The 21,644-nt window shown below is 37.4% G+C and overlaps 1 long non-coding RNA gene across 1 annotated transcript in view; it reads left to right on the plus strand.

The window, feature by feature from the left end:
• Window positions 1–21,644, plus strand: part of LOC122802050 — a 138,266-nt gene that overhangs the window by 86,594 nt on the left and 30,028 nt on the right. Inside the window, exon 2 of the long non-coding RNA XR_006364862.1 lies at window positions 15,750–15,876. This is a non-coding gene — a long non-coding RNA (uncharacterized LOC122802050). The remainder of the gene's footprint in view (window positions 1–15,749; window positions 15,877–21,644) is intronic.

The following is a 21,644-nucleotide window of genomic DNA, read 5'->3' on the forward strand; positions in this document are numbered from 1 at the left end:
GGTCATTTATGTCCTTATGTACTTTCGGAATCCCAAAAATGGAAGGAATTTTTGGTTTTGGGACATTCAGAAAATTGAAAGTTTTTAAATCAATAGATCCTTCTAATACTAAATCTTCCAATACACCTCTTATTCTTTGATACGCTATGTGTATTTCATTTAAAGAAGTTCTACTGTATTTTTCTGTATCATTAAGAATACTGGACATCTTTCCATCATATATAATTCGGTCCATAAAAACCACACCGCCACCTTTGTCTGGTTTCATGACTCTAATATATTTGTCCCTCCCTAGGTTCATAAGGATTTCTTCTTCATTCTGTGTGAGATTAGGACAAATATAATGTTTATTCAATGATTTCCTTAGTTCTTGTTCAATATTCATCTCGAAATGTTTTAACTGTGGATGCAGTGGGGGGTTGAAGGTACTCTTACGTCTAAGTGTATTCCCTGTTTCCATATTGCACTTGTCTTTAAAAACAATTCTAAGTTTTTCTTTCTAATAAATAATTTAATATCCACCAAGAGCTTGAACATATTTGTCTTTCTTTGTGGTATGAAACCAAAACCTTTTGAAAAAAGGTCAAAATGGGCCCTTGTGAGTGTAGTATTGGAGTAATTAAATATGTTAAAATCATTAAAAGTCCATGTTTTCCCATTGTTAATAATATCTAAAAGCGGTTCCACTGTTCCTGCCTCCAGTCTGAGTGTCCCCCCCTCCCTTTGTAGTTTTTTGAATTATAATTCACAGGCTCCTTTTGCATTAACTTTTCTGATCTACGCAAAGGGGGAAACTCATCAAGATCAATTACTTCATCCACTTGTGATGAATTAGTCTGACCAGCAGGAACATCAGGGACATTGTATGAATTATAATTCACCTTTCTACCCCAAAATTTTGGTTTAGGGTATTGTATCATAGTTTTGTACTCATTTACATCCCTGTCTATCTTATTAACTTTCCTGTGTTGCACTTCAAAACATTGTGATTCAATATCCTTTAATAACTTCTTGTATTTATCTTTTTGTTCCGTAACTGTGAACATAAGGTCATTAACAACAGCCTTATTAATATTTTCTACAATATCAGTCAGCTTTGCAATTTCACATTCATTATTCAAAATTATAGCTTGCATGATTGCAAACCCAAGAATTGTCAAATGCTTTAATCAAATTCTTGTGAAATTCAGTACCCTCATACACATTATTTGGGTATTTGCTTACCCTTAAGCCTTTAGGCACAATTTCTAGTTTTAAACAATATTTAAGATAGGCATTGTCCATTTCCAACATTTTCAGTTTATGTAAATAATAATGTAAATCATTTAAATTTTGTCTGTAATTGCCTGTGGCCTTAGGCATTTTCCTGTTATTTGAAAAGTCAAATTTAACATTGACCACATCAGAAAATAGTTTATCAGTACCTTGTTTAGTTCCATGTATATGGTTTGATTCTTTAGGTCTACCACTAAAACCTCGCTGTTCTCTTGGACGCCTTTCATCTGTCTCGTCAAACGAAAACCTAGGAAAATCATTTAATAAGTCCAAATTGGATTCCTCATGTTCGTTTCCACTGTTAGCACCATTATTAGCACCATTATTGCAATTCCTGTTCCGTAAAGGCGTATCTTCATTCGAAGCTATACGCGCTAATCCTTCTTGGTTCCCTGGCAAAGTAATAGAGCTTAAAAGCGTCGCCACTGATTGGCTGACCGGCGTCAGGAGGCCAACCAACTGTGTAAGCTGTCCGATAAGCTTACGTATCTCTCCAATTTCGTTTCTCCTGCCCTCAGTCTCGTTCACGCTCCTCGTTGAATCCTCCATGTAAAACCAAAACCAAATCAAAGGAAGGTGCTGGCAGTACTAGTAAACACGAACAAAGCACCAAATGAGTCAACAAAGATGCAAACAGTTTATTAGGCTAAAAGCAGCACTCCAAAGCACTCCAAAGCACTCCAAAGCAAAACCAAATCCAATACGTAGTGTTACACACTTCCCACGTTTCGTCTCTCCTTCATCAGATAAACACATATTCCACCCATAAGTCCATTGTTTAAATACAGTTCCTAATTCAAATACACCAATCATCACACTGATTCAATGAATCACTTATGACAAACCACATAAATGCATACAAAAGTGCAACACAGTTCATAAACATAATCAAACGCATATCACACCTAATAAATAAATATATAATCAATAGCAAAAATAAATGTATATATAAATAACACATGTAACAATTTAATACATAAAATATACTTAAAAAATATTATTAAAACATGTTATTAAAACAATACTATACCCCACTGGTATACAATGGTATTGCACTGACTTAGCATTCGTAAAAAAATATATAAAAAATATTAGTATTAAGTTGTTTAACTGTTTGCATCTTCGTTGACTCATTTGGTGCTTTGTTCGTGTTTACTAGTACTGCCAGCACCTTCCTTTGATTTGGTTTTGGTTTTACATGGAGGATTCAACGAGGAGCATGAACGAGACTGAGGGCAGGAGAAATGAAATTGGAGAGATATGTAAGCTTATCGGACAGCTTACACAGTTGGTTGGCCTCCTGACGCCGGTCAGCCAATCAGTGGCGACGCTTTTAAGCTCTATTACTTTGCCAGGGAACCAAGAAGGATTAGCGCGTATAGCTTCGAATGAAGATACGCCTTTACGGAACAGGAATTGCAATAATGGTGCTAATAATGGTGCTAACAGTGGAAACGAACATGAGGAATCCAATTTGGACTTATTAAACGATTTTCCTAGGTTTTCGTTTGACGAGACAGATGAAAGGCGTCCAAGAGAACAGCGAGGTTTTAGTGGTAGACCTAAAGAATCAAACCATATACATGGAACTAAACAAGGTACTGATAAACTATTTTCTGATGTGGTCAATGTTAAATTTGACTTTTCAAATAACAGGAAAATGCCTAAGGCCACAGGCAATTACAGACAAAATTTAAATGATTTACATTATTATTTACATAAACTGAAAATGTTGGAAATGGACAATGCCTATCTTAAATATTGTTTAAAACTAGAAATTGTGCCTAAAGGCTTAAGGGTAAGCAAATACCCAAATAATGTGTATGAGGGTACTGAATTTCACAAGAATTTGATTAAAGCATTTGACAATTGTGGGTTTGCAATCATGCAAGCTATAATTTTGAATAATGAATGTGAAATTGCAAAGCTGACTGATATTGTAGAAAATATTAATAAGGCTGTTGTTAATGACCTTATGTTCACAGTTACGGAACAAAAAGATAAATACAAGAAGTTATTAAAGGATATTGAATCACAATGTTTTGAAGTGCAACACAGGAAAGTTAATAAGATAGACAGGGATGTAAATGAGTACAAAACTATGATACAATACCCTAAACCAAAATTTTGGGGTAGAAAGGTGAATTATAATTCATACAATGTCCCTGATGTTCCTGCTGGTCAGACTAATTCATCACAAGTGGATGAAGTAATTGATCTTGATGAGTTTCCCCCTTTGTGTAGATCAGAAAGGTTAATGCAAAAGGAGCCTGTGAATTATAATTCAAAAAACTACAAAGGGAGGGGGGGACACTCAGACTGGAGGCAGGAACAGTGGAACCGCTTTTAGATATTATTAACAATGGGAAAACATGGACTTTTAATGATTTTAACATATTTAATTACTCCAATACTACACTCACAAGGGCCCATTTTGACCTTTTTTCAAAAGGTTTTGGTTTCATACCACAAAGAAAGACAAATATGTTCAAGCTCTTGGTGGATATTAAATTATTTATTAGAAAGAAAAACTTAGAATTGTTTTTTAAAGACAAGTGCAATATGGAAACAGGGAATACACTTAGACGTAAGAGTACCTTCAACCCCCCACTGCATCCACAGTTAAAAAATTTCGAGATGAATATTGAACAAGAACTAAGGAAATCATTGAATAAACATTATATTTGTCCTAATCTCACACAGAATGAAGAAGAAATCCTTATGAACCTAGGGAGGGACAAATATATTAGAGTCATGAAACCAGACAAAGGTGGCGGTGTGGTTTTTATGGACCGAATTATATATGATGGAAAGATGTCCAGTATTCTTAATGATACAGAAAAATACAGTAGAACTTCTTTAAATGAAATACACATAGCGTATCAAAGAATAAGAGGTGTATTGGAAGATTTAGTATTAGAAGGATCTATTGATTTAAAAACTTTCAATTTTCTGAATGTCCCAAAACCAAAAATTCCTTCCATTTTTGGGATTCCGAAAGTACATAAGGACATAAATGACCCACCATTAAGAGTTGTGGTTTCTTCAGAAGGTTCAATTACGGCACCGCTAGCAAAATATATTGATGTAAAAATCAAGCAGCTGGTCATTGATAATCACAATATATTAAAAGATTCATGGGATTTTCTAAGAAAGATTAAGAATTTTCTACATAAAGAAACTGCTGGTTTTGGTACGCTTGACGTAATTGATTTATTTACAAGTATTCCCCATGAAGTGGGTTTAGCATGGTTCGAAGAAATGTTGATACCTTTTAAAAATATTTCTCATAATGATTTTAGAACCATTTTAGTTCTTATGGAGTTAGTTTTGAAAAACAATTTTTTGTTTTTTGAAGGAGAATACTACAGGCAAATGAAGGGAGTGGCCATGGGAGCCCATTGTGCACCCACGTATGCAAACATCATTATGGCATATTGGGAGAATAAATATATTCTTATTCCACGGTTCAAAGACACATGGACCTTGTACTGTAGATTTCTCGATGATTTGTGTTTTTTTTGGAAGGGTACCAAAGAAGAATATGACACTTTTGTAGAATATGTTAATGAGACAACTGATTTTCTTAAATTCACTAAGAATTTCGATACAAAGCAGTTGATTTATTTGGATGTCAACATAATTAAAAAGGATGACATGTTTATCTCCAAGATACATAGAAAGGAAACATTCTCAAACACATATCTGCATTTTACCAGTTCTCACCCTTTCCACCAGAAAAAAAGCGTTTTGAAAGGGCAATTGGTAAGAGTTTGCAGAATGACTTCTGATGATGGGATGTTTATTGGAGAATGTGAAACTTTGAGAAATATGTTTACAAAAAGAGGTTACCCAAAGGAATTATTTGATTCTATATTGCATGATGTTCTTGAGGGGAGAAAGACTAGATTTGAACCTATTCTGGGTAAGGATGAGACAATGAGGTCATCAGATGTTCCCCAGGAAAATGATTTTGTATCAGGTCTTATTACAACTTATGATGGCCAATCAAATATAATAAAGAAGACGTTTGAAAAAGAATGGAAAAATTTTGCAAAAGTATCGGAACTTAGTCACATTTTTGAAAATGAAATAAAATTTATTTATAGGAAGGGCAACAACATTAAAGGTATTATTGAGGGTAGTGCCAGTGGATTGACCAATAAAAGTAAGAAAAGCTGGGGTTTTTAAATGTGGTGCTTGTAGATACTGTGCACATTTAAAAATTGGAAATAGCTGCTTCTTAGAAGCCAGGAAGAAAACACTTACATTAAATGCCTTTGTAAATTGCAATACAAAAGGGATTGTGTATGTTGCCTTATGTAAAAAATGTGAGGCATTTTATGTTGGAAAAAGTGAACGGATGATAAAACAAAGGATTTATGAACATTTATATGATATTAGGAAATTTTGCACAAACAATTCTCTGTATAAACATACATTAGTTTGTAAGGAATCCACTTTTGAATTTTTTGTAGTGGAAGTTGTGCCTATTGACCCGAGAGGGGGTATGTGGGAAACACTTTTAGAATACAGAGAATTGTATTGGCAAATAACTTTGGAATCAAATAAACATCCGGGTATCAATGATATGGTATCACTGGCACCAGTTTTAAAACTTAGAGCAGCTAAACTATAAAACAACTTAATACTAATATTTTTTTATATATTTTACTTAATGCTAAGTCAGTGCAATACCATTGTATACCAGTGGGGTATAGTATTGTTTTAATAACATGTTTTAATAATATTTTTTAAGTATATTTTATGTATTAAATTGTTACATTTGTTATTTATATATACATTTATTTTGCTATTGATTATATATTTATTTATTAGGTGTGATATGCGTTTGATTATGTTTATGAACTGTGTTGCACTTTTGTATGCATTTTATGTGGTTTGTCATAAGTGATTCATTGAATCAGTGTGATGATTGGTGTATTTGAATTAGGAACTGTATTTAAACAATGGACTTATGGGTGGAATATGTGTTTATCTGATGAAGGAGAGACGAAACGTGGGAAGTGTGTAACACTACGTATTGGATTTGGTTTTGCTTTGGAGTGCTTTGGAGTGCTGCTTTTAGCCTAATAAACTGTTTGCATCTTCGTTGACTCATTTGGTGCTTTGTTCATGTTTACTCTTTCAGACCCTCTATGGGTACTTCCACACAATCACACTAAGTCCCAGCATGCTTTGGGCTCATTAATTTATTTTAACAACACATACCTCTATGTCCTATCATGCAGTAGGGTCATGAATTTGTTTTAACAGTATATAGTCTACATTCTAATCATGCCATGGGCTCATGAACTTGTACAGTCTATGTCTCAATCATACTGTGGGCTCATGAATTTGTTTTAACAGTTTACAGTCTATATCTCAGTTATGCGGTGGGCTCATGAACTTGTTGTAACTTTATCTTTACCTTTTATCTTTTTCTTTTCTTTCTCTCATACATTTATGCATTGACAAAATAAAACATCTCTCATACTTCTTACCTTTCAATCCTGAGGGTACCACCCTCAACACAAGGCGCATCCTTGTGTTAATTTCTCCTTCACTGTATGTGCACATACATTTACTATTCTCATTTGCTGTGGGGTCCTCCCACTATTACTTGCATACCTTAAAACAACTCACTCAAACAAAAACACAGTCATGCACTTATTCTACAGATGCAGTCATGCACTTTTTCTACATTTTGCTAAAATTATCTAAAAGAGAGAAAGAAAGAAAAAAAACACCTTTCTCCTTACAAAACAATTTCTCTGTCAAGGCTAGTATGTTTGCACACCCTGAATAGCTCCACATCTGAGTCACTGACTATTCCATGCAAAGCTGTGTGGAATTCACAGAAAAGCTTTGATGGGCCCTATTCCAGAACAGACCTGCAGCAATATCAAAGTTCAGCTCCAGAGAATGTCACAAAATTGTTATAGCCATAAATAAATAACATTAAGAATTTACTTTATGTGCCTTCAGTCAGGAACAACACTTCAGGATGTGCAAACAGAAATTTTATTCTTACAGCACTGGGAGACTATCTTCATAGCAGTTGTTAAATCAGTCTCTCTGAAGAGAGACAAACTACATTGTATATACATTTTCTTATCAAACCTGGTCATGCACTTTTATTACGTTACAATGACTCTGGCTAATAGAATACTTTGCAAATGTCCTCATCCCTCATGATTTTCACCTTGGACTTCACGTGAACACCTTTCTGTACATGTTCCACCTGCTTTCAAGGGGTCTTGTTTCTGACCTTGGATGTTTCAAACCTTCCCTAGCTACAGTGCACTCCTAACCTGGACGAGTCAGGCTAACAAATTCCTTTTGTAGTAACTTACAGGCCTCGACTTCATGCAACATGTACTTTTTTTTTATTACATATTAAAAGAATGCAGTTAGGCCCTATCCTAGATAAGCCTGAGCGATTAATAATCAAGAAGTGAGAAATGATATAGACGAAACTAGAATGGCAACTTTATTTTGAATTTAAATAGTAATGTCTGCCTTATCAAGGACATTATTTTGAAAAACTGAGGGAGATTTGGGAAATATTCCGACTTGGATTTATTATTTAAAAATCCACTCAGCTTCACCTATAGAAAGGGCAGAAATATAAAAGAGATGCTGGAGAATCATAAGGTGAAAAATTTTAGATCAAAGAAGGGTAATTATAAATGTGGCTCCTGCGCACAATGCTCACATGTCCTGCAGGGGGAATCTGTGGATTTGATAGGTAGAAAAACAAAACTGGCAAGTAATGTTAACTGCAACTGTGATACTTTTGGAATTATATACATCGCTATATGTAAATTCTGTGGTTCTTTCTATATTGGAAAGACTAATAGGAAATTGAAGAGACATATATATGAACATATGAATGACATTAAAAAATTTGATATTAATAATGCTTTGTATAAGCATAGTAAGGAATGTACAGAAGTAGTTTTTGTTTTTTTTTGTGATTGAAAAAGTTGACACGGATCCACGGGGAGGACCTTGGGAGACTACCATTGAGTTCAAGGAGCTTCTTTGGCAGTTGAGGTTAGAAGCCAATAGGCTCCCAGGACTCAATGAACATGTTTCATTGGCGCCAGTTCTCAAATTAAGATCTACCAAGCTTTGACACAAACTATGTTAAGGGTATTCTTATATAATTAATTTTATACACATAAAAAACAAAAGAATAAGTTTTCATGGACTGTTCATTTTTATCAGGGTTATGTTTTTAGTGCATCCATAATTGTGTATAAATATTTACTATTAGGTTTATAATGCCAACATGTTTTTTTTTTTTTAAATAAAAAAAGGGGAGGGGGGATATGTTTGTTTCATAGTTATTTATAGCCATTAGATTTATCTTACGTTATTTTGTGATGTTTTGAAATATTAATTATATGAAATTATTCCTTTACATTAGTGTTGAAACATGCTTTTAAGTAGATAGATATTTGAATTGTATTTTATTGAGAGAAAGTACATATAAATGTTTCAGCACTAGTTTTTCATTAGTTTTTCATTCTTTATTCCTCACTAATCAAAATCAAATGGGTTTAGGAATTTTACTTAATTGGGATTTATTATGACATTGAAGTAATTAGGTGAGGGACATATAAGGAGGGAACACAATGCATTTATTATTTCTGATGAAGTCCTGGCTGTGTTAGGACGAAAACGTGGTGTTTTGTGAGCATTAAATAAATTGTGTCTTTTTGCCCAAACCTACGTCGTGTATTAGCTTAGTTACGCTGGTTTCCTGAGTGCTTTGTCATGGTTGGTTTCCTTTTGTAGTAACTTACATGCCTCGACTTCATGCAACATGTACTTTTTCCTTATTACATATTAAAATAATTCAGCCAGGACACAGTAATAACTTTAGCTTATGAAGCTGCATTTTTCCCAGGCCTGCATACAAATTATATTTGCTTTTTAACAATCATATTATAGCATCATTAACGTACTGAAATAAATATACATTTTGATAAGCTGATCTTGTCCCATAACACAGATGACCACATTAAGATAAGCAGCTCAGAAATATGGCTTTAGTGGACTGGACTTTGAATTGTGGTAGAGATGCAGTGCGAGAAGACAAGATGCCTGCTAAAATACCTTTGCACTTTACTGAGCAACCGTGGTCATACTGCTCAACTGTACAGGTTTTCGCAGAATTCCAGATTTTTGCTTCATATTTTTGGTGTGTTCCTCCTAAAATCTGTTCCTTTCTGGCAAATAGCTTAGGATTTAAGTCATTGCATGATGACGTACATATGAGTTTGTCTCCACATCCTTTAGAAAATTCATGTTGATGCAAAACCTATTATTCTATCAACTTTCTACGTTTATAAGAGCAATATTTAAAATCTGTCCCTATTTCTCCCCCCATCATTTTAGGCTTTGTTCAGATTTTTTGCTCTAAGAGGTTGGGAGGTATGACCATGGTGCATGGCATCAACATGTAGAAATATAAAAAAATAGATTGGGTGGGATAAGATAGCACAAAGGCTTGATGCATGAAGGTCCAGCTGGAAGTAAAGTTTAGCATAGCCATGAACATTGCTGAAGACCATAAGTGGTATATATGCAGCAGTGGGAAGGCTTACCTGCACAGATAACATAGCACAAGGGCATGACAGGAAAATGTCCAGATGGGGGGCTTGCCATGCCAGAGAAAAGTGCACAATGAGATGACAGGAAAATGTCCCATGTGGGTTTCAACACTTTTGCCTGCATGCAAAGACTTCAAAATATGCTACATGGATAAACAAATGTTTCTGTATGTAAGTAATGGCATAGCTATGTGTAAAAAGGGAGGTGAGAGGCACAGGATGTGGATGGCAGTAGCAGCCATCAAGACAGTGCTGAAGTATGGTGGGATGTGATAACGTATGGGAGTGGTTGGAAATGGTCACAGTATAATAGCAGTCAGGTATAAAGCTAACATGTGGGAAGAATCAGTGCAGAGACAAAGGAACCAGCCAAGAGCAGTCATAAACTCACAGACACACAGGCACACACACACACACACACACACACACACACACACACACACACACACACACACACACACACACACACACACACACACACACACACACACACACACTCATGTATACACACATGCACACACACACACACACACACACACACACACACACACACACACACACACACACACACACACACACACATATATACACACATGCACACACACACATACACACATGCACATGCACGCATAAACACACACACCCTGTGTGAAATAAGTAAGCTGCAGGAATGCTCATATTCTCATATGCAAAAATAAATTACAGTGTCAGCAAAATTTCACCATCAGAGAGGTGGAAGTATTACTGTATGCCCTCTGCGCACATGGCATGTAAGTCCTGAAAAAGTTAAAACTAAAAAGGAGTGCTGGGACCAGGTGTGGCAGAAACTGGTGCTGAAAATCACTGCTATGGGTGGCCATAATAGGACAGTAGTACAGAAGCATTACAGGGTCACCGATATAATACTATATGCCAAGACCAAAAAACATGACATCGCCAGGTAAAGGTCTGCCACAGGAGATGGACCACCAACATAGAAGCAGCTCACATGTGTGATATAGGTCCTTATAATCCTGTCGTGGACTGGTAAGCAAAATATCATATCTGGCAATGGTATGGATATAAGTTGATGATGACTGCCCAAATGTTTTAGGGGATGTACCAGATTAGGAATATTATATAAATTTCAAGGTGTAGATTAATCTACATATGAGATGTTACATAGCAGAAAATCAATTTACATCAGAATTGTATCTGTGACAAACTCTAACACAATGAATTTATGTACACCACATAATTGGCCTGCACCAGTCTGTGTGCCATGGGTAGAGGTGAACCAGGCATTGTTCCAAAACTGTTACAGGTATGTTATCTTTATGTTTTCAATAGTTCCATTGGTGGAACGTCAACAGTATGGCACATGCCTGATGTCAGCAGGTCACCTGTGGCTGACAATGATGGCAGTTTGCACACAGCACTATCCGATGATGTAGTGTCACTGTCAGCAGTAATAACATTGGAGGGTACACATACCGTACATCTCATGTATTTAAGAGGAAGATATAGGGGCAAGTTGTACCGCCAGCATCATCTGAGTTGTGCATTGGATGTCTTGTCAGTGTAAGCCCCACCCAGGATACATAAGAATAACCACAGTGGGTGGCATATGTCAGCCACACTGGCTTTGATATGTCAACACCTACTAAAGGGAGAGGTATGTGGCTGGCCATTGCCACCATCAACTCAGGTCTTTCCCTGACCTCAATAATATACTTGACATCAAGGAACCAAGGCAACTGGACAAATAAGAAGGGCACCAAACTACGTAGATTGCTCATTTAATCCAGAGGAAAGTAAAACAAAATTAACGCTCCACAATAGTTAAAATACGTTTTTGTCTGAAATAACACCCAGATTTCATCAGATACATTACAAATGAGTTAAACCCCTTATATATATAACAATCTTCTTAATCAATTGACACATTAATTATCAATTAAAGGTGTATCAAATTAAAAACAAAGAGACAAAGAAAAAGCTGCCTGTATACCAGACCAATACAAGTAATTTCTTCTTGTATTTCCATGCTGTAATATACATTTCTAAAAAACAAACCTGAGATACCTCACTAAGCCAAACACTATGGTTTCTGCAGTTGTACACTGCACCTATCATATGCTGGCCACCAGAGAGCTACACATAATGTTGCCAGTCCTCAGGGCAATTCTATTGGCTGCCAGCATAGGGTACCACACTGTGGATCCCGTGTGTGCTCTCAGATTGCAACACCATCCGTCATACATAATGCACCAACCCTGAAACTGCAGGGCCACCTGACACACCTGATCAACACTGCCAACATAGAAACTCTACCCTGACACTGGAGGACATAATCCCTGACTCCTACCAACCTGCTGCCTGCCATACAGACTACTGCACTCACATCATATGACATTATCCACGTGGTAACTTTGCTGTCTCCTGTGACTGTGCTTCATCCCACCTGTTTAAATGATGATGAATGTTCCATCAACCTATAAGAGCTGTATGAGTAAGGTATTGTCTGATGTAAAGACAAGCCATTTAATGTATAGAAATGCACAGAAAGAGTATGTTGATGCATGTATCAGATGTATTATGTGTTGTCTTTACTATGGACCATATTTGTGAACCATGTACTGCTTCTTTGCTAGTGCCACAGTGTAGTGCACCTGACACTATCTTGCATGTAGTAATAAAAATGTACCATTGATGACTCTGCAACCTTTTCCTCCTCTGCTTAAACAGCAGGTGTGTCATGTATGATGCTCCAAAGTTGTTGTACTATCATATTGCATAACATGGCACACAACACATATAACTGACTACTGAGGCTGGCTCGGTGGAACAGAGCAAGGAAGATCTGATTGCAATCCAGTCTGATTAGTAGCTCTGGCACTGGAGAAACCAGTTAAGAAGGGTGAGAAGTGAAAGATCATTGCACACTTGCCTTTCCTGGGGAATGCAGAAGGCTACAGGCAACTAGAAAACACATAGAGAAGTGAAATTTCCCTAGTACAGACTGAGGAATACTACATACACTACTTCAGGGTTGGGAGCGGGTTGCTTGTTGGAAACATCTCCTTGCAGAAGTGAGGTATGACCAAGACAGTCAGCCCATTGCACCGAACCTGCCTCCTGCGTAACCAGTCACATGTAGGGAGACTGGGCAACATAATGTAAAAACCCCTGAAACACTCCTCCTGGCTGTCTGAATGATGGGCCGTGCTTAAAGATGTGGGAGACTGGGCTAATTAGAAGAAAGGGAGGCAGATGTACAACAGAAAATGGGGGCAACAGGAGCAAAAAATAGTAATAATAGCAATAAGAAGAAGACAAACTGACTGCAGATCTCATGGACATACTGCTATGCACTACCACAAATATCAAAGCATTGGAAGCACGTCTTCAGAATGCTGTACACATGTTCAGCAATGTTCTCGGTCTGTGAATCCTTGATGTTGTATGCCATCTTAGTTATGGTCAGTAGGTTTTGCATGGATTACCCAAAGTACCAAAGCATATACAGCATTACTTGCAAAACACAATAGTGGAAACCATTAAATGTGGTCTGTCACCTATTTGAAAGGGAGCTGCTCATTGTGACCTGTATAGTTGGTAATGCATGCACCTACCACACCAAAACAAAATGCTGGTAGAGGCCACACATATGCCAAATGTGAAAATCATAACACATATACAGAACATTGTATATAATATCCTGTGCATTGCATAGCATCTGACAACCTTTCCTGTTGATGTACCAGAAGCTATGTGGAACTAGTGAGATATTGATAAAAATGGAAGTGCAATCAATGGCCTTCAGTGCATCAGGAAAATAGCCTATATTATAAAATGCCAGGAAAGTGACTTTTATTTCAAAGACTATGTGAAAGCCACATTTTAAATGTGCTAACTTAACAAGTGTTAAAAAGCTCTCATGATGAGAGATATTAAGGTTATGAAACCAGGGAAAGGTAATAATACATTATTGATATATGAAGCTGATTATGTGGTTGCTTTCTCTAAAAGTTTGGAAGATGGAACCAGTGAGAAAATTGTTCACTGGAATAAGTTTAAAAAGGCTTATTTTTATTTAGATTATATTCTTTGGGAATCTTTAGAAAACAATTTGATTAGTATAAGCATCTATAATTTCTTGTATGTTCAAAAACCTTAAATTAAGGTATTTGTTTGGAATCCCAAAAATCCATAAAGATCATATTACACCTCCCTTCCATTCTAGGCAAGTGAAAATAGAAGCAATAGAGATATTCCTTGATGAAAATTTAAAAAGAAATTGCATTTTGTTCCTTCATCTCCAATAATACTTGCACTTTAAAAGTTCTCAAACTATGTACCACTAAAAGTGGTCTGTTGTTTATTTAAAAGGGAGCTGTTCATCTTGACCTGTCTAGTTGGAAATGTATGCATCTAGCACCTCTGGGAACTCACCAGACATAAAATGCTGGTAAAGACCACGCATACGCCAGATGTAAGAATAATAAGCATACAGAAAGTTGTATTATGAAGCCAAAGATAGGTAAAGATGGTTAGAAAAGATATTTTTGTTTTTAGGCCCTCTCAATTCCAGGGAAGGAGAGGTGACCTCTACTGAGCGAGTAAATGACAACTTTGAGAGGGTTATATGTTTCACTAATTCCATTAAAGCAGTTTCTCTTATCAGAAATATTTATGATAACTGGAAGGTAATTCTTGAAAACATGGATTTGAGTCATGTTCCTGCTGGAATACCTAAAGTGAATTTTTTGTCAGAAAATAAAATAAAAGGTCCAAATAATTTTGGTGTTGATATTGGAAATGGCAAGAAAGGCACATGCCCCAGTGGTACTTGTTCTCAATGATGTTTCTTAAACAGTTCCCATTTTTTTCAGTAGAAAATAATGGAAGCGTGTTTAGTATTACAAAACGGTATATGTGGTATTCTAAATGCCAGGTTTATTTAGCATGTTCATCGTGTCCTGCATATTATGCAGGTATAATTATAAGAACATATATACAAACATAATTATGATAAAATGAATAAGGACAATACCAATGCATTAGTGAAACATTATTTACAATGTTCAATTTAAAAAAAAACAATAACGTTTTAATTATTGATCAGGTAGATATGGATATTAGGATGATTTTAATAATTTATTAGAGCTTCATGAATTATATTGACAGTTTTACTAGATGCAATTTTTTCTCCTGTAAAAATGTTTTAGCTTGACGGAATTTGGCTTGTTTGTGACTGGCCCAATTTGTATATGTCATGTGTTTGAAAACATATACAAAATGGTGAATACTGTATGCTTTTTATTTCTGATAAAGTTCTTATAATAAATATGAATGAAAGTGCTCTAATATAAGGTATCCTGTGAATATTTACAACTGTTAAATGTGAATTTTTAGTTTTATTGGTGTTGCTAATTTTTACTAGTTTGAACTTCTAGCAATACCTCTTAATGTAGCTCACTAGAAGGCAGAGAAGTATGAGGGGTAAAATGAAACAAGAATTTAAAAAAAATGTTTAAAGATATGGGGGCAAATGCATTGAACATGCTCCTATATTTGTGATATTAATGACAGGCAAGGTTACTGTGTATGTGATGATCCAGAATGGAATGGAATTGCATGAGACAACCATAACGAATACATGGCATTGAAAAACTAAGTCAGAAATCAAGTAGGATCTCTGAATTTTGTAATAAGCTGCAAAATGAGTAGGATTAATGAATTAATGATTAGGCAATTATCTGCTGTCAAATAATATTGCACATATTTAGGTATGTAAATCAAAAATATAGCCTTATTTAAATGGTTAACACATTTGAATTCTATTCTCTTTAATTTTTTTCTTCATAGGTGAACCTGAAAATGTTGATGCAGATAAGAGATCAAGAAAATGTTATAAGCGTAATGGGAAATGTCGTCTGAGATGCGGGAAGTATGAAATTAATAATGGAAGAAAGGACTGCCCTGCACTTCAAAGGTACATTACAATATCATTTGCTAAATGTAGATTAAATGTATCGTAGATAACATTTTCCATCTTTGTGTTTTAATGTTCTTTGAAGATTGACATCCATCAAAGGCCTTAAAGTGGGTGCAACTGTTCACTTTGCTTCTATAACCATATCAAATAGCATCACACTCCTGGCTTGATTGCAACTCCTGCTTTCTGTCAGCAGTGTATTCCAAGGATCTATAATCTCGGCAGTTGAAAGACTCCTAATATTTTTCTGAGCTTATGCTGTGGGAGGAAGAAGTTTGGTGATATGCTTAACATCCCAGTTGGACTATTAGGACAAACAAAATATTTGACAGGCAAACCTTAAACCTTTTCCCCACTTTTCTAAGACAAAGCTATCTTAGAGTTGATTATATAAAGTTATTGCACAGGAGGTTTGCCTCCCTCAATACCAAGTGTGCAGGGATTTGCCTTCCCACAAAAAAATCAACTTTAACTCTATGTTTGACCACTTTATCGAGCATACTTTTTTTCCTTTTGGCCAACTCATATCATAGGTTCATAGATAAATACTAGGCTAGCTACCCTTGTGGGCCATTTTAATCCTAGCCAATTTTCTTTAGTGAGAGTCAAACCCCAGTACCATACTAGTGTCAGCTTTTTCTCATCAAAGTAACTGTGTTGTTATTTCATATATTAATTTCCTTAATGAATGCCTACTTCATAACATAAGACATTATATTTTTCAGTCATAACAATATCTGTACATAATTATCAGCAGGTACATGCTTAGAGCTTTCACTGGGAGCTCCTACAATATGCCTAACTTGTGCAATAATTGGATAATCCTTACCTTTCCTCAGGGGTAAGTTCCACAGTTGGACACATCCTTCCAGATGAGGCATCACTAGTATCTACATACAGAAACATCTCATCACTAACATATAAATGTCTAGTGCATACCCCCAGGGTCTCAGTAAAGTGATGCTTACAGGAAGGAATTCTCCAGCTTATACAGGATTTAATTAATGGTAACCAGACCAAATTTTATTTATGCTGTGAACCCAATGAAAATATAATACACTTTCTGCATTATTCCCTTCACATAAAGTTACTACAGTAACACCTGCCAACCAAAAATACACGGAAGGCATCATATACTTATCACTTTACCTGTTCTCTTCTTCTGATTTTACTGTTCACACATAGCATTGTGTTATAGGTTCATAGGTTCATAGGTTCATACTAGGCTATCTGCCCAAGGGCATTTATAAGCCTAGCCCATAGTTATGTGGCTTTCGCCACCCCTTTAGTTTGAAGAAAACTATGCCTAATATTTTGCTGTGCCTCTGTCAAGCAGTGACACTGAAGTAATCCCTGGGGTATATCTGCGATCTCCCATCCATTGGTCAAGATTCCTCTTGAACAAGGCCAGCGAGGTGCTCTGCCTCACATGTACCGGGATTTTGTTCCACAGCATAGGGAGTCTCTGGGTGATGAATCTGTCCCTCCAGCACGTTCTATTAATAACCGTGTCAAGGTTTAAGTCTCCCGCCCTTGTGGTTCTGAGGGATCTAGATTTTTAGAGGTGAAGCATATTCATCAAATCTGGGTTTGACATGGCCTTGTATGTCAGGCACAGGTCACCTCTGAGCAAGCGGTATGCGACTGAATAGAACTGGAGTTCTTTCAGTCGGGCAGCATAAGACATATTTTTGAGACCCTTTATCCTTTTGGTGAGGAACTTTTGGGGCCTTTCCAGCTGCTGCAGGTGTCGGGTCAGATACATTCCGAATGGGGCATTGTACTCAATCATAGGTCTAATGAGTGATGAGTACAAGGGGACGATGACCTCCCTTGATCTAGATGTGAATCCTTTCATGATCAGGTGGGCAATGTAGAAGGTCTTCCTAACTACTTTAGCAACATGAGTGTCAAACGAAAGGTTACTGTCAACCTGGGTCCCCAGATCCCTGATAACTTCTTCTGTACTCACTGGATTGCCACCTATATGGTAGCTAGGTGTAACCTTGTTTTTCCCGAAGGGTATGACTATGCATTTCTTGGCGTTTAACTTTAGGCCATGGCTCTGGCACCAGTTATCCGTTTCTGTGAGGCCCTTCTGAAGGATATCTGTGTCAGATGTGTTTTCGACTATGGCGCCCAGTTTGCAGTCATCTGCAAACTTTGTCAGCCATAACCCTCCTGTGTTTGCTTGTACTTCAGAAAAGTAGATGCCGAACAAGAGTGGACCCAGGACTGAGCCTTGTGGGACACCACTTGTGACCGGCTTTGAGTCTGACATGGCGCCAGCAACTCTGACCCTGTGGGTTCTGTCACTTAGCCAGTTTGCAACCCATCTTGAGATGTATGGGTTTACATTCAAGCTGATGAGTTTTTCGATGATACCTGAGTGGGGTATTGTGTCGAAGGCCTTTGCCAGGTCGAGGTAGGATTATAATCATATCACATGTTTTCCATCATATGTCATGATTATATCACATGTTTTCCAACATTATTCTCCTTGTGTTAGAATAATTGTTTGCAAGCGAATATCAATGCATTTGCTTATAGTCTCCTTTGTCCCAGATCTAGCATCATTCAGCTCTAATTTATGCATATTTCTACTATGATAGCTTCTTATGTTATTCTCTACATCCTGCTTTACTTTCAGTTCTGTCAATGTTATTGGCCATGCTTTAAGTACTGCCTAATAGAAACTCCTGAAATACCAAGAAGCTAAGTCAGCATGACAATATGTACTTCATGATGACTGTCCAGAATCATCAGTTATCATTAGTATGGTCTCCATACAGGCATATCAGGGACTCAGAAACAAGGCAAAAAATCTACTGAAACAGGGCAAAGCAAACTATTACTTTACTATCCAAAACAAACACCATAACAACCCACAAAAATTCTGGATCTGGAAAGCAGTTAATAATATCCTTCTACCAGGCAATGCTAGTGCAACCACCCCATCTTCCGCTAACAACCTAGACAGTACAGTGACTTAATTTGATAAATAGTTCACCAACATGATTCTACCTCTCTCCAACAAGTATAGCTCCACTCCTATTAATCCTACTTCTGAAAAAAAATAGGAACTCCTTAGCCTTACAACCTGTATCTAGCAACACCATTAAAGAAACTACTAAAAAACTCAAGCTCACTACCCTAGCTGTAGATAAATTACCTGCAAAATATCTTAGAATTGCAGCGGATGCCACCTCCATCACTATATCCATCCTCATTAACAATTCCAGTACTGAACAACTAGTTCAAATCCATTAATTTGGAAATGTCATATATTATCCCTTTACACAAAGGCAGCAATTCAACAGAATTATCCAAATATTGGCCAATTGCTACACTGTCCCCTATATCCGATATACTGGAAAGATGCATACACACACAAATTATGGACTTTCTACTTACTAACAAATTACTATCCAATACCCAACATGGTTTCAGACCCTTCCATAGCACCACCTCTGCCCTTATGACCTTTACTGACATAGTCAACCAGCACAGAAAGAATGATAGATTTGTCTGTGATGTATTTCTTCACCTCTCTAAGGCTTTGATATATTCTTTCAAAGCAAGCTCATAAATGTACTTTCTGAATTCAACTTAAGTTAGTTTACTCTGCCCTGGTTCAAAGACTATCTAGCAGGCCATCAGCAAGCAGTTCAATGGCCACAAACCCTTTCTTCTCTACTACCCATCACCTTAGGACAGGGGTTCCCAAAGTGTGTGCCGCAGCACCCTGGGGAGCCGCAGCTTCCTTAAAGGGGCGCCCCAAACTAATAAGCTTAGCTGCAAAATAAACCATGAACAGTTTGTGGTTTATTGTGCAGCTAAGCTTATTAGTTCACAGCAAACTTAGTCTAGACCTACACAGTAGCGTTTTAGCAGAACTGGCATCAGGTATAGCAGCGGTCCCCAACCACCGGGCCATGGAGCACTTGGAACTGGGCCGTCAGGTAAGTTAATGCCTGTATGAGTGTGGGTTTGTCTGTATGCATGTGTGAGTGAATGTGTGCATGAAAGCAAAAGAGGCTGTGTGTGTGAGCAAGATCGGGAGAGTGAGAGAGATGTGTGAGTGAATGCAGGAATGAATGAAGAAGTGGCATTGTGTGTGAGATTGGGAGAGTGAGAGCGATGTGTGAATGAATGCAGGTATGAATGACAAAGTGGCTGTGTGAGTGCGTGTGTGTGTGTTTGTGTGTGTGTGTGTGTGTGTGTGTGTGTGTGTGTGTGTGTGTGTGTGTGTGTGTGTGTGTGTGTGTGTGTGTGTGTGAATGAATGCAAGTATGAATGAGGAAATGACTGTGTGTGTGTTTGATCATGAGAGAGTAAGAGCGATGTGTGAGTGAATGCAGGTATGAATGAGGAAGTGACTGTGTGTGTGTGTGTGTGTGTGTGTGTGTGTGTGTGTGTGTGTGTGTGTGTGTGTGTGTGTGTGTGTGCACATGTGTGTGTTTGCCTGTGTGTGTGATTGGGGGAGTAAGAGTGATGTGTGAATGAATGCAGGTATGAATGAGGAAGTGACTACGTGTGTTTGATTGGGAGAGAGAGCGATGTATGAGTGAATGCAGGTATGAATGAGGAAGTGACTGTGTGTGTGTGTGTGTGTGTGTGTGTGTGTGTGTGTGTGTGTGTGTGTGTGTGTGTGTGTGTGTGTGTGTGTGTGTGTGTGTGTGTGTGTATGTGTGTGTGTGAGTGTGTGTGTGTATGTGTGTGTGTGTGTGTGTGTGTGTGTGTGTGTGTGTGTGTGTGTGTGTGTGTGTGTGTGATTGGGAGAGTAAGAGTGATGAGTGAGTGAATGCAGGTATGAATGAGGGAGTGACTATGATTGTGTGAGAGATCGGAAAAGAGTGATAGCGATGTGTGTGAGTGAATCCGTGCAAGAATGCAAAAGAGAGTGGGGGTACAAAGGCACAAAATAGGGACACATTTATGTACTGCTCTCACACACTTAGAAAGTTGATAGAAATGCAGGTGTTGCATTAGCATGAATTTTCTGAAGGATATGAAGTATGAAACTCAACTGTCTGTCATTATTATCTGACTTCATCCTCAATAATCTGCCAGTGATTTGCCAGAAAACAACAATTTTATGAGAAAAAGATCAAAAATATGAGACAAAAATCTGGACATTCTGCAAAAATCTATACAGTTGAGAGGTATGCTGGAAAGAGCCAAATGATAGGGACAGATTTTAAATATTGCTCTTATAGGTTCATAGGTTCATAGGTTGGTACTAGGCTATTGGCCCTAAGGCCTATGCAAGCCTAGCCATAACAATTCCCTGGAAATTTTTTCCCACAATATTTACTTCTCTGGGCCCTTGTCTAGCAGGGCGACTGACATGATCCCCTTGATGAATTTCCTATCTCCCATCCAATCATCAAGGTTCCTTTTGAAGAGGGCCAATGAGGTACTCTGCTTGACATGCAGGGGCAGTCTATTCCAGAGTATGGGGAGTCTCTGGGTCAGGAACCTATCCCTCCAGCATGTTTTGTTCATTGTGATGATAAGGTTTAGATCCCTGGAGCGTGTGGCTCTGAGGGATTGGGATTTCTTTAAGTGGAGCATGTCCAACAGCTCAGGGTTTGACATGGCCTTGTATGTTAAGCAGAGATTGCCTCTGAGTAGACGATATGCCACAGAGTATAGCTGGAGTTTTTTTAGATGGTCAGCATATGGCATCTGCTTTAGACCTGTGATTCTTTTAGTGAGGTATTTCTGTGGCCTTCCCAGCTGTTGCAGATGTCTTGTGAGGT

The sequence above is a fragment of the Protopterus annectens genome, chromosome 5.part0 (assembly GCF_019279795.1).
Source record: "Protopterus annectens isolate FY-2018-M chromosome 5.part0, PAN1.0, whole genome shotgun sequence".
Lineage (NCBI taxonomy): Eukaryota > Metazoa > Chordata > Ceratodontiformes > Protopteridae > Protopterus > Protopterus annectens.